This window comes from Balaenoptera ricei, chromosome X (genome assembly GCF_028023285.1).
Source record: "Balaenoptera ricei isolate mBalRic1 chromosome X, mBalRic1.hap2, whole genome shotgun sequence".
Lineage (NCBI taxonomy): Eukaryota > Metazoa > Chordata > Mammalia > Artiodactyla > Balaenopteridae > Balaenoptera > Balaenoptera ricei.
Window position 1 is genome coordinate 93,361,050 of NC_082660.1, and position 17,582 is coordinate 93,378,631.

The 17,582-nt window shown below is 37.1% G+C and overlaps 1 protein-coding gene and 1 pseudogene across 2 annotated transcripts in view; both read left to right on the top strand.

The window, feature by feature from the left end:
* Positions 1-17,582, top strand: part of BEX3 (brain expressed X-linked 3) — a 296,936-nt gene that overhangs the window by 248,114 nt on the left and 31,240 nt on the right. The window lies entirely within an intron of this gene.
* Positions 9,158-10,037, top strand: LOC132356948 (nucleophosmin-like; annotated as a pseudogene).

Consider the following 17,582-nt stretch of genomic DNA (forward strand, 5'->3'; position numbering starts at 1 on the left):
AAGATGGAAGTCAGCATTTTTTTTTAAGATTTAATTATTTTAAATTAATTAATTATTTATTTATTTATGGCTGTGTTGGGTCTTCGTTTCTGTGCGAGGGCTTTCTCTAGTTGTGGCAAGCGGGGGCCACTCTTCATCGCGGTGCGTGGGCCTCTCACTATCACGGCCTCTCTTGTTGCGGAGCACAGGCTCCAGACGCGCAGGCTCAGTAATTGTGGCTCACGGGCCCAGTTGCTCCACGGCATGTGGGATCCTCCCAGACCAGGGCTCAAACCCGTGTCCCCTGCATTGGCAGGCAGATTCTCAACCACTGTGCCACCAGGGAAGCCCTAAAATTTTTCTTTTAAAAAATGCTTTTTAATATTACTTTTAAAAAATTATACACAAATGGAATTATATCCCCCCAAATGTTACATTCTCCAGGACTTGTGGATTGATTGATTGTATGGGATGAGAGAGAGGGTATTGTTTGTATATTGGCACCAATCGCCATAGGGTTCATGAGAAAAGGAGGAGGAATCAGGTAAGGAAAGTTATAAGGGCAAGGGGAAGATGGCAAGATCATATTTGGATAGATTGAGTTTGAGATGTCTATGGGATATCCAGGTGGGGCTGTTTGATACACTGTAAACAGAGAAGTGAAAATATAACAGGATCTTAAGAAACACCATTTGGGAGGCAACAGAACTTAATGTCTAGGACCACATGCCATGTAGTCCAACAACCTGGATATAAATACCAGATCTGACTCTTCATTTAGCTGGGTGAACTTAAACATGTTATATAACCTCCATGGACCTCATATCTACATATTTTGACTAGAACGACCTCCCTACAAAAGTGCATATAACCCTGCTTATAACATGTGTGCACACGTGCACACACACACACACACACACACACTCAGAGGGAACTTGGATGCAATTTTGGGTAGTCTACAGACTTCTCCAGTGAGAGTACCCAGTCTAGGTTAATCAATCTGGTCAGAAGGTAAGAGTTCCTTGGAAACTGACCTGTCTGGTTGAGAGGCCACTGGGAAGATGGTCCGGTAGGAAGCAACACTTCAGTAAGCCTAGGCTCCTCCCAGGGCTCTAGAAATGGTAATTTGGAGGTGAAAGGTGCAGCAGACTGCATAATCCATGTGGGAGAGAGTAGACAGGGTCCAGGGCAGCTTCCACCTGGGCACTGTGAATAAAGGCAGAGAACAGGCAGGCCTAGCGAGGATAGAGGCGGTAGTACAGAGCTTTCCTGGTAATCAGAGAATGGTAAACTCTGGTCTTTGTGGCCCCTTGAATAGGAGGATGGTTGAAAGGCCCAATGAACTAGGGTGGGGTGTGGGTGAAGGGCACAGTATACTCATGCTCCAGATCAGAAGCATCTATTTTAAAACGCTGAAAACTTTCATTATGTATGTAGCCAAACAAACACACTTTGTACTTGGTACAAATTAGTGCAATAAAGGTAATGTTGTATTTCTACTGAAACAAATAATTTTCTTTAGGAAACGTATTTTTTTCCTACCTTGAATGTTTTCTTTCATCAAATAAAAAAACCTTTATTAACTTTTCTGATTATCAGAATAAGAGAAGTTTATGGGAAAAGGGGAAAGAAAGAAAAAATATTAAAAAGAAAAATCCCTCCTTAAAGTCTATTCATCCCATCTTGACACGCTGCTCTGTATTAATTTCATGCATTTTCAAAACACAGGAAAAATGAATATCAGTGAATGTTGAGGAAAGAAGTGGACTTAGGAGATCTATGCCTGGGGAGCAAAGGAAAGAAAAAAAATATGTCAGAGAACTTGTGCCAATGTCCAGTAGCCATAAGGGAAACTGTAGTCCCTTTCTGTAAACAGAGAAAGGGAAATGAATGCCACAAGGAGAAGAGAACACTTTTGACCTCTCAGATTGGCAAAGACAAAAATGTGTGATGTGATGATGGGGGGAGAGTGAAATAAGAGGGCAGGGATAGAGTGAAGGGAAATTGGTGACTGGCATTCACTGGTGACATAGCCCTCCCATAATGAACAACTGAATTGTGTTGAAGTATTTCTAGTCCCATAAAGTCTTTCAGGTACTAGCGCCCTGTTGTCCTGGAGACAAGAAAAGGAATGGAAAGAGCAAATAAGTGTTGTGAAACCCTATAGATAATGACAAAAATATTAATTATAATAATACACAGAAAGGGTACAGAGAAACAAATCAAACTATTCACTGTTGTTTGAACATTGTATCCAAAGAATGAACATAATTAACTTCTGTTTATGAGTTCTAAGGCTTGCAGGTTTTTCATATTTTAGCATTTCTGAAATTGGAATGTATTTTACGTGGAATGTTTACCCTTATATTGTTTATCCTGAAAAGAGTATTGAAATTAAGTGATGCAACTTACAATTGAGGATGTTTTTGGTTCAAGGAAATACAAAATATTTTTAAATGAGTAAAATAAACATAAAAATGACTAACGTTTTTTGTAAGTGTGGTTGGGGATAAGCTGGTGAAATAAAATTTTTGTTTTCAAAAATTCAAATTGAGGAAATATGGACAAAATCAGCTACTTGTGATAAGAGATGAAAAATAGATTAGGAAAGAGGATCAAAGTTTTCTTTGATTATTTTTTATTTTTGATATAGCTGGATGTTTTGTAAATATTGTTATTTCCATTGGGATACATCAATTTGAGAAGTTTGTCACATTTTGTCTATTTATGCATTTATGTATTCATTTACATAAGTATTCATTAAGTTCTCTCAATAATATTTTGTAGTTTATTGTGTAGAGGTCTTGCACATCTTTGTTAGATTTACTCCCAAGTATTTAATATTCTCTTACACAATTGTAAATGGTAAATTTTTGTTTCTTTTTAATTGTTTGTTAATGATACATAGAAATACAATTCAGTGTTGAATATTGACATTGCACCCAGCTACTTGCTAAATTTACTTATTAATGTATATATTATGTCTGTAGATTCTTTTGGATTTTGTATATAACAATCATGTTGCCTGCAAATAATGACAGCTTTATTTCTTCCTTTTCAATTCTTAAACATTTTTTCTTACCTTACTGTATAGGCTATGACTTACAACACATTTTTTTAGTAGAAGTGATGAAAGGAATCTTTGTCTCCACCATGCTATCAAGGGGTAAACCCTCCATTTTGTACCATTAAAGTATCAGGGTTGTTGAAGGTTTATTAATTATTATTTAAGGTTCTATTTATCACATTAAGGAAGTTACCTACTGTTTTTAGTTGAATAGGAGTTTTTTTTTTATTATAAATGAGTGGGTTGTTTATTCACATTCTGATTGTCTTTGAAGTACAAAAGTTTCATTTTGATGATGTCCTGTTTGTCTATTTTTTCATTTGATCCTTGTGCTTTAGAGATCATATCTAAAGAACCATTGCCTAGTCCAAGGTCACAAAGATGTACACTTTTGTTTTCTTCTAGGAGTTTTATTGTTTCAGCTTTTACATTTAGGTCTTAGGTCTATTTTGAGCTAAATTTTATATATGGTGTGAGGTAAGTATCCAACTTCATTCTTCTGGATATCTGTTCTCCAAGCACTGTTTGTTAAAAAGACCGTTCCCATACTATATTCATAGATTGGAAGACTAAACGTTGTAAAGATGTCAGTTCTCTCCAAATTGATCTATAAATTAAATGCAAATCCAATCAAAATGCCAGAAGAACTTTTTAAATAAAAAATAGACAAGTTGATTCTAAAATTTAAATGGAAAGGTAAAGGAACTAGAATAGCCAAAACAATTATGAAAAAATGTTGGAGAAATCACACTATGCGATTTTAAGACTTAATGCAAAGCTACAGTAATCAAGACAGTGTGGTATTGGTAAGAGAAAGATAATAGATCACTGAAACAGAATAAAGAGTCCAGAAATAGTCCCACACAAAGATGATCAATTGATTTTTGACAAAGGTGCAAATGAAGAAAGAATAGTCCTTTCAGCAAATGGTGTTAGAACAACTAGACATCCATTCGTCAAAAATAAATAAATAAATAAACCTCACCTCAAAAAAAAAAAAAAAACACTGTTCCCCCCGCCCCCCATTGAATAGTCTTGACACTCTGGCACTCTTATCTAAAATCAATTGACTATCAATATATGGGTTTATGTTTGGATCTTCAATTCTGTCCCATAGATCTTTATGTCTATCCTTATGCTAGTATCACACTGTTTTGATTATGTAGCTTTGTAGAGAGTTTTGAAATCATAAAGTGGACTTCTCCTGCTTTGGTCTTTTTCAAGACTGTTTTCGTTATTTGGGATCCCATTAATTTCCATATGAATTTTAGGATCGTTTATCAATTTATACAAAATGGTAGCAGGATTTTGATAAAAATTGTATTGAAATTTCTTTCAAAAATATTTTGTAGTTTTCAGAGTACAAGTTTGCACTTTTTTCAAATTTATTCCAACATATTTTATTCTTTTTGATGCTATTTTAGATGGATTTTTTCTTAATTTTATTTTCAGTGTGCTCATTGATGCGAAATAGAAATAGAATTGATTTTTGTTTCAAGTAAAATCTTATTCTAGTCTCATTTAAAACTGACGTTCACTGTTTACTTCAGTTTTCTCTAAGAAATAAACACAAATTTAGTAAAGCAACTAAGAGAGCTAATGGCTGAAAGTGAATCCTAATAAGAATTCAATCAACAGGTTGAATACTGAGAGAAGCAACATAGTAACAACGGATTTTCAGATCATGTCATCCCTGTAGTTTTTGGGTTTTATTTTGGTAAAACATATATAAAATAAAACTTTTCATTTAAACCATTTTAAGTGTACAAATCAGTGGCATTAATTACATTTACAATGTTGTGCAACCATCACTCCTATCTATTTCTAAAACTATTTCATCAATTAAAGCAGAAACTCTGTACCCATTAAGCAATAACTCCCCATTTCCCTCCTTCCCCCCATCCCTGGTAATCCCCAATCTACCGTCCAGCTCAACTAACTTGTCTATTTTAGAATATTTTATATTCGTGGAATCATACAATATTGTCCTTTTGTGTCTGGCTTATTGCATTTAGCATGATGTTTTGAAAATTCATCCATGTTGTTAGCATGCTTCAGAGCTTCATTTTATGGATGAATAATATTCAATAGTATGCATATACTACATTTTGTTTACACATTCATCTCTTGGTGGGAACTTGAATTGTTTCCACCTTTTATTACCTGTTGTGAATAATGTTGCAACGAACATTCATGAACAAGTATATGTTTGTGTCCTTGTTTTCAATTTTCTTAGGGATATACCTAAGAATGGAATTACTGAGTCATATGGTAATTCTATGTTTAACTTTTTGAGGAACTGCCAAAGGTTTTCCATAGCAGCTTCACTATTTTACATTCCCACCAGCAATGCTCAAGTGTTCCAATTCTCCACATCCTTGCCAAGACCTGTTATTTTCCTTTTTTTTATTATTATAGATATCCTAGTGAGTGTGAAGTGGTATCTCATTTTACTTTTACTTTGTATTTTGCTGTGTTAAATGATGTTGAATACCTTTTCATGTGCTTATTGGTCACTCGTTATTATATCTTCTTTGGAGATTCAAGTCCTTTCACCATTCTTAATTTGCTTGTCTTCTTGTTGAGTTGTAAGAGTTCTTTTTACATTGAATTGTGGCCAGAGAAGATACTTTGTATTACCCTAATCTTTTCAAATGTATTGAGACTTGTTTTGTGGCCTAAATGAAGTCCTATCCTTGAGTATGTTCCATGTGCACTTAAGAAGAATGTTTATTCTGCTGTTGTTGTGTGTCATGTTCTATATGTTTGCTAGGTCTAGTTAGTTTATAGAGTTATAGAGTTGTTTAAGACCTCTAACCTTATTGGTCTTTTGTCTAGATGTGATATCCATTACTGAAACTGGGGTGTTGAAGTCTCCAAGTATTAGTCTAGAACTGCCTATTTCTCCCTTCAATTCTGTCATGTTTGCTTCATATATTCTGGGCTTCTGTTGTTGCATACATATATGCCTATAATTTTTACATCTTATTGATGAATTTAACTTTTTATCAATATATAATGTCCTTTGTCTCTTGTAACTTTTTTTTATCTTAAAGTCTATTTTGTTTAATAATCCTATAGATATACAGCTATCTTTTGGTTATTATTTGCATGAAATATGTTTTACTATCTTTTCAATCTATATATGTCTTTGAATCTAAAGTGAGTCTCTTGTAGACAGCATATAGTTAGATCATGGTTTTTATCCATCCTGCCAATCTCTGCTCTTTGATTAGAGTTTAATCCATTTACCTTTCAAGTAATTACTGATAAGGAAGGGCTTCTACCATTTCTTTCTGTATGTGTTATACCTTTTTTGGCCCTCTTTCCTGTATGTGGGTCTCATATGCCTGTTTCTTTGTACTGAGAAGGACTCCCTTCTTTTTTTTTTAACATCTTTATTTGAGTATAATTGCTTTACAATGGTGTGTTAGTTTCTGCTGTATCACAAAGTGAATCAGCTATACGTATACATATATCCCCATATTCCCTCCCTCTTGCGGCTAATCGGGATCCTTTGAGTTTTCTTGACTGGGCTGTCAAGAACAGTTTTAGTAAAGAATCCTGCTGAGCCCAGTTCTAGCAAGAATCCTGCTAAGCCAGTTTAGCAAGAATCCTCCCATACTTGAAATTCAGTTAAGTTCCTCTTCCCCTCACTCTTGATATCTAATCAAGTTACTTTTGTTAATTTTTAATCTAGTGACTCCCTCTCCCTACCTTTTGATTATAAATCCCCTGCTGTCATTGTTGTATTTATAGTTGAGTTCAGTCTCAAGAAAAACATCTTCCTTTGATATTTAACTCTGTCCAGTGCAATTTTTCTTTGACAGCATATATTGTAATTTTTGTTGAAATCTGTATAGTTTAATTTATTTTTACATCTTTGGATACTGATTCACCTCCCCCTTTTTCCTACTCCTTGCTTTGGTTGTTGTTTACTCATTTGTCTTGTGACTTGGCCCATTTTCCCTACTATGTGAACCTTCTGGTGTCACTCCTCAGATGGTGCAAACTTGGGGACATGCACAGGTATCCTAGGATTACAATTGGTTTTTACCAACACTCTTTTTGACTGTTTCTTTCTTTAATCTCGGTATTAAACTGTCTGCTTCATTTGGTATTACACTTGGCCTGTTAGGCTCCACTAATTATAGACTGAGTGCTCTGTTGTTTTCAACAAAGCCTTGGGGCATAATATGCTCAACAGTCTGATCAAATTAAATTCAGTCAGGAGTAGTTTTTGAGGCCAGTCTTTGACGTTTATTCTGACCCACAGCAGATTCTTCTTTTTTATTTTTTTAATCAGTCATCCATTTTATACACATCACTGTATACATGTCAATCCCAATCGCCCAATTCAGCACACCACCATCCCCACCCCACCGCAGTTTTCCCCTCTTGGTGTCCATACGTTTGTTCTCTACATCTGTGTCTCAAATTCTGCCCTGCAACCCAGTTCATCTGTACCATTTTTCTAGGTTCCACATACATGCGTTAATATACGATATTTGTTTTTCTCTTTCTGACTTACTTCACTCTGTATGACAGTCTCTAGATCCATCCACGTCTCAACTAATGACTCAATTTTGTTCCTTTTTATGGCTGAGTAATATTCCATTGTATATATGGATTCTTCTTTACTAACTCTTTCCCTGATTCTCTCTGGTGTACCAGCTGGCCTATGATTTAACTTGTTGTTCTTAATTAAGGGAAGATATTGTTTCCTAGAGTACTTTTAAGCTTGATCTTCCCCAAACTATGTTTCACATTAAGCCAGTCCTTTTGGGGAGAACTTAGGAGCCCTCTGTTTTTAAGGACTGCTTCCTTCTCTGGGCAAAGACTCTGAGCTGCTACTCTAGGCAGGGCAGTAGGCTCTTCGGTTTTTTGGCTTGTTTCTCCTAGCTTGGAACCTCTGCTCTAAGAGCAAGCTGGAGTGAGAGCAATCAGGGCCACTATATTCTTGGTCTGCCACTGTTGGGTAGAGCCTTTGCCCTATGGGTAGTGACTGGTTAGAAGAAGGGAATCCATGACCTCTTGGCCATACTCACCAAGAACTTAGCCTTTCAACTCTGATTTGGAGGGAATGAGAAATGCTGGTGGCCTGCCCTCTCAGTGAAGATATCATAAGCCTTGATTGGGAGCTGAGGGGAAAGGGAATCCTGCCTTCCTGGCCATGCCTGTCCAGAGTAGAGTTTCCTTTAAGCTGAGCTAGGGACAGAAAGGAAGGAGGGAGCAGGTCCTGATTCAAATGCCAGAAATCCTTGCTATTTTTACCAAGTTTTAGTAGATTTTTTGAAATAAATGTTTCTTCATTTGCTGTTTTCCCTTAGGACAATTTCTAGAGACATTAAATGTTTTTATAGTTTTTTCCTGCTCTGTTCATTTAGCTCTCAAGTGGGTCTTCATAGGTCCTCCCGCTGTCATCACCAAAGTGGATATATTGCATTATTTTCACTTGCAATTCAATTCATTTAATAGATATGGGACTGTTCAGATTTTCTATTTCTTCTTTTTTCCCTTTTGGTAAGTTGTTTTTTAATAAATTCATGCACAATCTAAATTCTTAAATTTAATGGTATGAAATTGTTCATATTATCCTTTTATTCTCTTTTTTAAAATCTGTAGAATATGTACTGTTGTTCTTTTACCCCTGACATTTACTTTGTGTCTTCTCTTTTTATCTTGATCAATTTTGTTAGAGGGTTTTGATTTTATTAGTATGTACCTAGACTAAAATTTTGTCTGTTTCTTTCTTTTGTGTGTTTCATTTCTCTTTCATTAGTTTCTATTCTTATTTCCTGCCTTAAGAATTGTGCCTTAAGATTTTTGTTGGTGTTTTCTCCAAAATGTATTGACAAGCAAACTTAGATCATCGATATTTTTCAGCCTTTCTTCTTTTCTAATATATGCATTTAAGGATATAGAATTTCTTACTAAGCACAGATAGCTGCATCCCACAGGTTTTCATATGCTGTGTTTTCATTATCACTCAATTAAAAATAATGCTAGCTTTTTCCCTGGTCTGATTCCGTCCTGCGCGACTGTTCCTTCGAACGGTAGTCTTTTATCTCCGTCCACTTTCTCTCCCACCGAAGTGTGTGCCACCAACCCATGGAAGATTTGATGGACATGGACATGAGTCCCCTGAGGCCCCAGAACTATCTTTTCGGTTGTGAACTAAAGGCCGACAAAGATTATCACTTTAAGGTGGATAATGATGAAAATGAGCACCAGTTATCTTTAAGAACGGTCAGTTTAGGGGCTGGCGCAAAGGATGAATTGCACATTGTCGAAGCAGAGGCGATGAATTATGAAGGCAGTCCAATTAAAGTAACACTGGCAACTTTGAAAATGTCTGTGCAGCCAACGGTTTCCCTTGGGGGCTTTGAAATAACACCACCTGTGGTCTTACAGTTGAAGTGTGGTTCAGGGCCTGTGCATATTAGCGGACAGCACTTAGTAGCTGTGGAGGAAGATGCAGAGTCAGAAGATGAAGAGGAGGAGGATGTGAAACTCCTAAGTATATCTGGAAAGCGTTCTGCCCCTGGAAGTGGTAGCAAGATTCCACAGAAAAAAGTGAAACTTGCTGCTGATGAAGATGATGATGATGATGATGATGACGACGACGATGATGACGATGATGATGATTACTCTGATGATGAGGAAGCTGAAGAAAAACTCCAGTAAAGAAATCCGTATGAGATACTCCAGCCAAAAATGCACAAAAATCAAACCAGAATGGAAAAGACTCAAAACCATCAACACCAAGATCAAAAGGTCAAGAATCCTTCAAAAAACAGGAAAAAACTCCTAAAACACCGAAAGGACCTAGCTCTGTAGAAGACATTAAAGCAAAAATGCAAGCAAGTATAGAAAAAGGTGGTTCCCTTCCCAAAGCGGAAGCCAAATTCATCAATTATGTGAAGAATTGTTTCCGGATGACTGACCAGGAGGCTCTTCAAGATCTCTGCAGTGGAGGAAGTCTCTTTAAGAAAATAGTTTAAACAGTTTGTTAAATTTTTCCGTCTTATTTCATCTCTGTAACAGTTGATATCTGGCTGTCCTTTTTATAATGCAGAGTGAGAACTTTCCCTACCATGTCTGATAAATGTTGTCCAGGTTCCATTGCCAAGAATGTGTTGTCCAAAATGCCTGTTTAGTTTTTCAAGTTGGAACTCCACCCTTTGCTTGGTTTTAAGTATGTATGGAATGTTATGATAGGACATAGTAGTAGTGGTGGTCAGACAAATGGAAATGGTGGGGAGACAAAAATATACATGTGAAATAAACTCAGTATTTTAATACAGTAAAAAAAGAAAAGAAAAGAAAAAAAAATAATGCTAAATTTGATTTTCTATTTTTACTCATGAGAAATGTACTGATTAATTTCCAAACACTTTGAGATTTTCTTGTTGTTATCTATTTGTTATTAATTCTTAGCTTTATTATTCATCTGTCATCAGAGAACATATTCTGAACTATTCCAATACTTTGAAATTCATTGATAGTTGGTTAATGGACCTAGTAGAAGGTCAATTTTAGCAAATGTCCCATTTGCCTTGAAAAGAATTTATATTCTGCAATTGTAGGTTGTATTGGTCTATGTGTGTAAATTAGGTCAAATTTGTTATTCTAGTTGCTTAAATCTTCAATACTTCTACTGATATTATTTTCTGATTCTTCTATCAATCTTTTACTGAGGTATATTTACATGTCCCACACTTACTTTAGATTTCTCTACTTCTCCTTTTATTTCTGATACTTTTTGTATTGTATATTTTGAAGCAATGTTACTAGAAGCATACAGATTTAGAATTTTAGTACCTTCATATTATATTGACTATGTTACCATTATAAAATATATCTCTATCCCTAGTAATATTTCTTTCCTTAAGGCCTACTTTGTTGGATACTTTTTTATATGTATTATTATTTTTAAAAAATTCCTGTGAATGGAATTTCTGGGGATGTGTACTTAGTTCTTTTTTTAAAATTAATTAATTAATCAATTAATTTTGGCTGTGTTGGGTCTTCGTTGCTGCATGCGGGCTTTCTCTAGTTGTGGTGAGCAGGGGCTACTCTTTGTTGTGGTGTGCAGGTTTCTCATTGTGGTGACTTCTCGTTGCAGAGCACGGGCTCTAGGTGCGCGGGCTTCAGTAATTGCAGCACACAGGCTCAGTAGTTGTGGCACGTGGGCCCTAGAGCACACGGGCTTCAGTAGTTGCAGTGCGTGGGCTTAGTAGTTGTGGCTCACGGGCTCTAGAGCACCGGCTCAGTAGTTGTGGCACACGGGCTTAGTTGCTCCACGGCATGTGGGATCTTCCCAGACCAGGAATCGAACCCATGTCCCCTGCGTTGGCAGGTGGATTCTTAACCACTGCACCACCATACTATTAGTTACCTAGAAACTTACATTGTTCCTTCTCACTATAATTATGAATTTTTCTACTTGTCCTGTTATTCTGATTTTTATTTTTTGCTTTATGCCTTTAGGTGCATATAAATAAAGGATTAGGATACCATCTGGTGGATTGATCTTTTCTCTTTATTAAATGTCCCTCTTTATCTATATAAATATCCATTGCCTTGAATTCTACCTTGTTTGATATTTAAAAAGCGGTACCAGCATTCTTACAGATACAATTTGCATAATATACCTTTCAACATTTTCTTGGTTTCACCCTTTCTCTGTTCTTATATTCAATGTGAATCTTATATAACCATCTCATAGTTTTATTTTACTGGAATACTGAGAGGCCGAGTGGAGATTTAGACCAATTAGAAGTGACAAGTTCCAACACCTGGACTCTTAGAGCCTGAGCTGTATTGCTTCCCTGAATATTGCAAGTCCTCTCTCTTCTTTGTCTCCATGCTCTTCTTGGCTGATCCCATTCACTTCTGCAGTTGTCACTACAATTCCACATGTCCAGCCCAACTACTCTTTGGCCCTACAGACTTTTATCCAATTCTCTAGTGGAACTTTCCTCCTGAATGTCCCAAACTTACCTCAGTCTCAACAGGTCCAAAATTTGTTCCACCATTAATCAAGATTAACACTGTTTCTCTGTCCCGGGCTTCCAGCTCAGTGATGTTCAAGCTGCAATGCTGGCTCTGGTCACAAAGGTGACCCTTTACTTTTTAAGTTTCTTCAATAGACATCCAAGTTTTGCTAAAAGAGAAAAATAAATCTGTCATTATTTTTAAAAACAAGTTAGGAGATATTATCTACCCCACAGTACCTATTCAGTTTTGAAAATGTGTATGAATCAAAGAGATTGACAAAGTCTACTTGGCACGTTCTTTCCCACAAAATATGCATTCATACAACAAATGCCTATCTTCACCCACTGCTGACAGGTGACTTAATTTTCTCCTGGAAAGCTTTTCTCTGTGTCCTTGCTTCTACTTCTTCACAGTTTCTGCTCTCCTCTAATTTCATCTTCCTCACAAGTTGAACTTAACATGATTACCTCTCCAGTCAGAGACTCCATTTTTTTCCTTTTTGCTTCCCAGCATCGATTGCCTGATTATCTCCACTATGCCCAGTTTTATTCAATGTGAGAGAAAATACAATTCCTTTTAGAAGAAACAGTGGGATTAGGATTTGCTGCTACTAAAATATGTTTCAAAACAACAAAATTTTAAAATTATATTTAAGAAAATAGGTGGCTGTCTCCAGGTGTTCCTTAACTCCTTGGACTTAACATGATTACCTCTCAAGTCCTCAATATTAGGGACTCCATTTTTTTCCTTTTGCTTTTTTTTCCTTTTTGGTTCCCAACATCGATGGCCTGATTATCTCTACTATGCCTAATTTTATTCAATGTGAGGGGAAACCCGTCTCCCTTTAGAGGAAATAATAGGATTGGAATTTGCCACTACTAAGATATCTAAAAAACAGCCATTTTAAAATTATATTTAAGAAAATAGGTGGCTGTTCCAATCATTGCTTTAATGGATTAGGTATTTGTTTTATTGAGAGGCTGAGAGCACTGATTCTGGACCCAATAGTTTGGGCTATATCCTGGTTTTAAAACTTACTAGCTATACAATTACAGGTAATTTGCTTAATCTCTATGTGCCTCAGTTTCCTCCTACGGAAAATGGGTACATTGATAGTATAGCCCTCACAGTTTTCTTCTGAGGAATGGATTGATTAGTACCTGTAAATAGCTGAGAACACTGTCACTAATATGGTGCATGCTAAAAGTATGTTATGAATATTGTTATTATTACCATTTTTCTGCATAGTCCAAATTAACATGATGACATATATATATTCAGAAGTGTTTTAATGACAATAAGATTATAACTATACAAAAAGTAAAAATCTAAAAACCAGACATTGAAGTAAATAACAGCAGAAAAATTACATTTTATCACACATCCATTCCCACATGTCTTCAATGGTGAATTCCTTTATGTCTTTTTCTATTTGTGTAGGCACATTCCCATATATGTTTATGCACTTTACTTTCTTGATTATTAGATTACAGCATCAGCAACATACACCATTGATTCAGTAACACCTTTTTAAAGAAAGAATAAAACTATCACATAAAATCTACACATGTATTTTATGATATATTTCAATGTGAGAAATGTTAAAAGATTCTAAAAAATTGATCCTAACATAGAATAAGACAATTTAGGTCATGTGATATATGCATTGCTAGAATCTCTGACATTTTGATGTATTTCCTTGCAGTCTTTTTCTAGACCTATTTGTTGTGTCCCCCTGAAATTCATATGTTGAAACCTAATCCCCACTGTGATGGTAATTGGAGTTTGGGCCTTTAAAAAGTGATTAAGTCCTGAGGATGGAGCCCTCATGAATGGGATTAGTGCCACTATAAAAGATACCCCAGCAACCTCCCTTGCTTTTTCCACAGTATGAGGGCACAGAAAGGAGATTGCAGTCTACGAATCAGGAAGCGGGCCCTTTCCAAAAACCAAATCTGCCAGTGCCTTGATCTTGGACTTCCTATCCCCAGAACAAGGAAAAATAAACTTCTGTTATTTAAGCCATCCAATCTATGGTATTTTTGTTATCACAGCCCAAATGAACTAAGGCAGTACTTAATATAACTGTTTCCACTGTACCACCAGTGGTTCTCCAGTGTTAGTACACATCAGAATCTCTCAGGGAAGCATGTTAACAATACATGTTCTGGGGCCCAGTTGGAAGTATGATTGATTCATGTAATCCAGAGAAGGGTGCCAGAGTCTACATTATTAGCAATAGAGAGCGTTACCGAGTCCAAGCTCCTACTGCTTGCCACAGACCAGGCCAATAAATTAAGAGACAAGGTGTTGGGGCAATGAATACCGACTTTATTTGTAAGCCAGCAGACCGAGAAGATGGCAGACTAGTGTCCCAAAGAACCGTCTTACCAGAGTTAGAATTCAGGCTTCCTTTATACAAAAAGAGGAGAGGGTGTGGCTGATTGTTACAAACTTCTTGGTGCCCACCAGACCCTGGAGGGGACGTGATAATCCTTTGTTCTTGCAGCTATCCAGGTAGGTCTGGTCACGATGTTCCTGTAAACCTCCAACAAGACAAGTGTTATTCTCTGTTCTACAACTTTTATCTCTATATGGATGAAAAGTGTTAGACCTTTAAAGGACAAGCCTGGGAGGCAGAGCCTTGAGAAAGGGCTATTATGTATATTTCAGGCTACAGGCAACATTCCTTTACAAAGGTACAGAGCCAGCATAACTAAGCACAGGCAACAGAGCACAAAAGTTAGAGCTAAAGGAGTAGATCCAATATGGAGTCAGGTTTGTTCTTCTCTGTTACAACAGGAGATTCTAAATCAGGCAGTCTGTGTGACACACTATGAAAATCTTGCTAAATTTTATTCGTGTTTTAATTTAGCGTGCCATCTGGCCTCTACTAGGCTCCCTAGGAAATGCATGTCTTTGCCTCTAGAGAAATGAAATGACTTACCTGCTATTCTTTAGTCAAGAGTAGAACTAGGTAAAGGACTTGAGGATCCCCACAGAGTCAAAATGGCCCTATTAAACATTTATTCAACATTTACAATATTTCAAACATTGTAATAGACACTAGGAGTATAAGGTTGATAAAGAAACTGTACATGCTATGAGAATGGCACAGTTCTGCAGAGGAGTAATTGCTAACACTTTTAGGAATTTTTTTTTATCTTACAAAATATTTTAAACTCTTTCATGTAGGGATAATATCAGATTTGGCTAATGTTACTCAGTTTTGATCAAAGAAAGTGAATATCTCTGTAATTTATATACTTCATGTGTGTCTGTTGCCCTAGTGAGTGGGTCTGTCGAGAATTTTTTATATGAGAGACTGTAGAGTGTCCTGAGAGAGAAGTCACCTCTGGAAATAACATGGCAGGCAGAAAGTCAATGTTGTCACCATCTGGAGATTATTCTTGTAAATTTTTACTAGCAGAAAAAATATATAGTCTTTATTATAATTAAGGTAGTAAGTGGCTGACTCCAACTGTTCAAGTCATCATTTTGTTTTATTCATGTCTTAACCCAGCACTCTCCACCCAAATGGAATCATGTCTGAGTCCCTAGAGAGCAGAGGACCTATAAGTAAAATAAGAAATTCCTGTTTTTACTAAGACCTTGGCTAAGACATTATTTGCTGAGGCACTTTTGTGTAGTACCCACCTTCATAAGTGTAACAATGATCTCACAGAAATCAGGAAGGCTTTGTCACCTTGAGGACTCCAAAACCTCTGTCAGCAGAAGGAATAAGATGAAGGAGAAATGACAGTAGAGTCTAGAAGACATGGCAGTATCCAGAGGAGGGTGGCACCTACTCCTCAGTTGCCTGAAATTGTCCCTGGGCATAGGTTAGATATCCCTCAGTTCTCCCTAAGTATCATTGCAGTCCAGGGTTCTGAAAGGGCAGGGGAGTCAGGTAGGGTCCAAGCCAACAAAGTTCACACATAGGGTACCTCATCTGATCCGCTCAGCAGCCCTGGGAGGTAAAGAGTATTCTCTTTTCATGAATGACAAGGGTGACCCTTTAAAAGAATGTCAGGGTGATAAATACTAGGGTTATATTGCTAAAAAAGAAATTCTAAAAAAAAAACCTTGAAATGCATTTTTTGTTCTTTTAACAAGTTTTTATTAAATGACACTTGTTTAAAAAGCTGATTGACACATGACTTTTGTTACTTTTATTACATTTAAGGGTGTAAGTAATAAATACAAATTTGGGGAAAATACAGTTATAAAAGAGAAAGAAATTAAATCATTCAAAATTATGCCATCTAAAGATAAACACCCACATTTTAGTATATATACTTTAAGACTCATTGTTAATATATGTAATACATAAATATATATGTTCTAAAATGAAGCAACGATAAATTTACACACTGCTTTCTAACTTTTTTTTCACTTTTGAAACACACAATGAACATCTTTCTATTCAAATGGGTGAAACACCTCTGCTGACAAAGAAAAACTTGTGGATTTGGTCTGAATTCAATATTCAAATAGATGCTGACAGTACTGAAAGTTTTGAAGCAATTGAATGAGTAAAATTACACCAAGAAAAGGCAAATAAACAGAAAACAAGGTTGAAAAGTATTAACCTCAGAGAAAACCTCAGTTTTCAAGGCATAAGGAAAAATTCCTCATGGTGGCAATGATGAGGGTGGTCCTACTAAGGCCAGATAAACTATACCTTAACTTCATTGCCCTGAGTTTAACTCTCTCATCTTTTCCGTGAACCTTTCGGTATCATCTGCATCTCCGTCTATGTCTATCACGTTAATGTTATTGACAAGCCTAAAATCCTGGGAAAGCAGAGCCCAACCCCTTCTAATATTGCCTTCAGGCTTCTAGCTTTCATTCCCTCCCACAGGGCGAGCTTCCTCTCCATTCTCCACAGGGGCAGGATCTCCTCCTTCTTTTTCCTTTTCCTTTTTTTCCTGGGGAACATTTTCCATGTTGAGATTTTTTTCCCCCTGCTTATTCTACTTTGGACTCCATTACTCGTAGGAGAGAAGAGGCAAGCGAAAGGACTGAATGCTTGACGGGAAGATCAGCACCGAGGACAGAGGCCCTACTATGCACCTTTCAAGATTCAGATTTCAATGGTTTCTGAAATTCTATTTTTCCCACCTAAGAGGACTCGTGTGCCCTCCAGGGGGCCTCCAGACGGAGCTCCGTCTTCCCGCACGCTTCCCTCTCCTTCCTCCTTTGAAACTCACCATTTTTTCCTGTACGTAGATGCTTCCCCAGGCGTATGCGGGCACAAAAAGGGAGGATCCGGAGGGGAGCTTCAGGCTGGGCTCTGTTCCCGCCCCCCACCACTGTCCCTCGCATCGACTTCGCCTTTCCTTGCTGTCTCCTCCGCCGCCGCCGCATTCTCGCCTGACCCGACGAACCTCAGACTTGCGGATGGTTGGGGTCGGGGAAGCGGGGGCTGCAGCAAGAACTCAGTGCGGACCTGCAGCCGCCCGGCCCTTCCCGGACCCGCCCGGCGTCTCCCAAAACTATATATCCCAACTTTGTCCCTCCTTTATCCATA